Here is a 4,476-nt window from a genome sequence, read left to right on the forward strand (position 1 = left end):
ACTAACAAATCTGTCCTGGAGGAAGTGCAGCCGAGAGGCTCCATGGAAGCGAGGATGGCCAGACTTTGTCTCACCTACTTTGGTCATGTTGTCAGAGGGGACCATTCCCTGGAGAAGGTTGTCATGCTTGGTAAGGTGGAGGGTCGACAAAAGAGGGGAAGGCCTTCGACGAGATGGATTGACATGGTGGTTGCAACAATGAGCTCAAGTATAACAAGGATCATGGAGCTGGCACAGGATTGGGTGGTGTTTCATTCTGCTGTGCATGGGGTCATTATGAATCAGAAGCGACTCGATGGCATCTAAGAACAGCAAGAAGTTCAGTTGGCACAACATAGTACATAAAACTCTTGTTCCACAACTTACTTTGGTGAGTAGCGACTGGGGCCTTAAAAGCTTTCAAGTGGCTGTCTAAGATGCAGCTATCGGTCTCCTCTCATCTGAAGCAAAGAAGAGTGAAGAAAATCAAAGGCATTTGGAAACAGTTAGTCCAAGGATATGATGGACCTCAACACCAGCACTAGATGGTGCCCAGCTACCAATGCCAACCACTAAGAAAGGGATCAAAACTGGAGATCCTCGATAGAGTGGGAAGAAAAATGTGGAACAAAATTCAAAAACCCAAAAGTGACCAGAATTACTGGTTGGATGGAATATAGTGGGACCCCCAAGACTATGGCCCTGGGATACCCTTTGCACCTGGGATTGAACCCACTCCCAAAGATTGGCTCTCAGCCCAACAGTAGAAAGACTTACATGCAGAACATCCAGGGTGGTGTACCCACCTGCTCTAGGGAGACACACCCCTTAGAGCAATCTACCATGGGGCACCAGAAGGGCAGCAGTCACATGGAGGGAAAGTTGGACAGACAGGAGTGCATAATTAAGAAGGGCACAAGGAGGGGGAGAGTACAGGAAGGGGGTGGAATCACAGGGATGGAAGGGGAGGAGAGTGTGTTATGGTCAGGGATGGTAGTTGGGGCATGAAATCAAATGCACATAAACTGTTGAATGTAAAACAAATTTTGCACTATCAATCTGCACAAAGCACAATTAAAAAAAAAAAAGATCAAAGACTACAAAAAAAAAAAAAATGGAAGAACTGAAACCCAAAGATGTGGATGACTTACTGAAGGTTGACTGGTAGCAAAGAGACCTCAGATTTCCTGAGTCACAGTGCTGGACTCTTTCCCTAGTACTGCTTGGTCTCCTTGTTCTCAGTCTGACAATTGAGTTACAGAGGCTGCAATGCTGGCTGGCACTCTGTGAGGAAGGAGGCTGAAAGGTGGTTTCTGACATCAGGCAAGGTGAGATAACAACCAGGAAATTCTGGGAGTAGCAAAAAGTGTTCCATTTATTAGAGGGAATTCTCACTTCTAAAATTCAAAGGTCAAATCCAAATAATTTGTTAATGATGGTGCTCCAAGGAGGCTATATCAAGACATTGGGAGACTTGAAGGGAAAAAGGCCATTGTTCACCTTGAAAAATAAAACCTTACAGATATACATGTTTAAGGGCTTTCAAGTCCTTCCTTTAAGTTGAGGAAACCATTCTGCAGATCCAAAAAATCTACCTGGAAAGGTTAAATGACTTGTTCGGGATGGCTATCCAGATGGAGGAGTATGGCTGACCTCAGGTTTACTGAAACCTTGTCTATGGCTTTCTCTATATATTCACAATCTCCCTTTAAGAAGGATATTTGTGAGAAATCACAGAAAAAAAAAATGTTTCCAAGGTTAGAAAGTAAATCATTCTGAAGAACTCTAAAGGAGATATTATTAACCTAAATAAATAAATAAATAAATAAACCCAAACTCACTATCCTTGAGTCAAAGCCAACTCATACTGACCCCTCTTTGGGTTTCCGAGGCGATATCACTATGGAAGTAGATCGCCCACCAAACTAAATCCTGCCAAACTAGTCCAATAATAGATCTTAATAAGACAGCCCCCAACCATGCCACTTAAGGAGGTTAACAGGAACCAGTTACAGTACAGGGAGGTGGCCAGACCAACCTAGCAATTCTAAGGCTCAAAGGCAACGGGTGCTGTAACAGGGGAAAAGAGTCCCTTCAAGGTCACTTGCAGTCTTTTCACACTCATGGAAAGTGGGACCGTAATCTTGTTTACACCACTTCATTCCCAATGGCATAATTAGAGATGATGGGGAGAGGATGTTACAGAGAAATTTTCTTCAGAGATCCATATTTTTTTCCTTTAACAAATATTTATGTAGTCCATACTGTGTGCTAAGCACTGATCTAGCACTGGGGATGCAACAGTAAACAAAAGAAACACAAACCTCTATCCTCATGGAACTCACATTCTAAAGGCGCAGACAGACAATAGAGAACATAGTAGGCTCAAAGGCAACGGGTGCTGTAATAGGGAAAAAGAGACCTCAGATTCAGAGACACTTTTATTAAGTCTTGGACAGGACAAAGACAGAACAAAGATAATCAATCATCCAAGAGGAGGGAAACCAACAGCATTCACGCAGTACAGAAAGCTGAATGGAGTCTGTTGAGCCATGGCCATGGCCATATAGTTAGTATATATGATTCAAAAGGACACCTGTTCTGGTTACCTAGGGAGCTCTGGTGGCCTAGTGCCTAAGGCATTTGACTGCTAACCAGAAGGCTGACAGTTCAAACCCCACAGCCACTCCTCGGAAGGAAGGTTGGGCAATCTACTTCCATAGAGGTATTGCCTCAGAAACCTAAGGAGGGGTCGCTGTGAGTTGGGCAGACTCGACAGCAGTTTAGTTTGAAATCTGGAAACATTATCAGTGTCAGGTCAATTGCTGAAATAACCCACAAAACTAAAATCCTGAGGTCTTTATACTAAGAAAACAAATTCCTCAAGGCATTTGTTTACACATAAACAGTATCAGTAACTGTTTTAATGTACCTTCCTTGTAAAGACATTTTGTAAAACTTCAGATTTTGTATTAATAGACATAGCAAATTTCATCTGTTAAGGTACACAACTGTTTCCTGGGAAATTTAGTAGCTAATCTCACTTTTTAAAAAATTATAGCTCAAATTTCAGACACTTCTCTAGTTATGGTATTTATAATTTTGTTAAATTTATTAATAGACATTTCTCATTGGAGTTACATTATCTAAACTTATTTAATGGTCAATGATTATATTATTACTTTTTAATCCAAGAACCAGCTATTTCAGTAACTAATAGCACTATGTTGATTAAGAATTTTCTCATCTCCTTTAAGGTTTCTTCTCTGGTTCTTAATTTTAGATTCTTCTCATATTTTTTATTTTTCTTTTGGTTAGTTGATTATATATAAACACCTAGGAATAGTGTTAACAAGAACCAGTCAAAATCTGCAAGTCAAAACAACAAACCCATTAGAGAATGTAGGAGAAGGAGGAAATAATAGCTTCTTGTACCCAAAAATAGAATATTAAAACATCAGCAGTATTTCCATATAGATCTCATAGTAATCTTTCAGTTCACATGGTCCTGTGTAGTTAAAGTTTCTTTCCTGAGATCCTGGATCTGCTGTAATGCAGTCTGTGAACTTGTTACTTTCTATGTCAGAGTTCTGGAAAACTGGATTCAATCTAGTAAGATCTGTGTTCAAAACATCACAGTCCTTTCTCTAAGTCCAATATACTCCATCTTTCTGTTGGAATATTTTGGTCAAGCATTTCAGCAAGTTAACCAAGGAAAACTTCTCTGTAGGTGACAAAACTTAGTATCTACCGGGTGTAAGGGTACTGCTATTGAGTCAGAAGCAACTCATAGCAACCCCTCCTAGGGTTTCCGGGGTGGTATCACTACGGAAGTAGATTGCCTAACCTTCCTTCCGAGAAGTGGCTGGTGGGTTTGAACCTTAAGCCTTCTGGTTAGCAGTCAAGTGCCTTAGGCACTACACAACAATCTAAACATCTGGAAAATTATGGCAGGAACTTTAACTACTGATCGGACTTTTTAAACTCACAATTGTTTATTAATATCAACTACTCTAGAGTCACTTCTAAAATTGTTTGTTTTAATCCACCCTTTCACTCACTTGATTGATGTTGCAGCTATTGGTTAGTCAGAGAAATGGCCACAAAGGCTACGCGAGGCTTCCCAGGTAAAGAGAAGCTGTGGAGAGTTGGATAAGGAGGAGGAGAAAGCAAAGAAAGTCTGTGGTTTGCACTTGAGGAAGTCAGTGGGACTTAAGTAAGCTACAAAGTGAAATTGAAGAGAAAGATAATAAAGAAGGGACAGGAGTATTAAAAATAAGAGTATTCTGGGAAGGAGTTAGGCAGAGAGTAGGGAGGTGGAGGGTGTTAGTTTACAAGGACAACTGTAGTTTGAAATACAGGATCATTCATTTGTATTATTTACAGAGAGGTAATATAGTGCAGTTATTCAAATTTATGCCCCAACCACCAAAGCCACAGATGAGGAAATTGAAGAATTTTATCAGCTTCTACAGTCTGAAATTGACCAAACATGCA

Source organism: Orycteropus afer, unplaced genomic scaffold (genome assembly GCF_000298275.1).
Source record: "Orycteropus afer afer isolate SDZICR_OR568_19922 unplaced genomic scaffold, OryAfe1.0 scaffold00252, whole genome shotgun sequence".
Lineage (NCBI taxonomy): Eukaryota > Metazoa > Chordata > Mammalia > Tubulidentata > Orycteropodidae > Orycteropus > Orycteropus afer.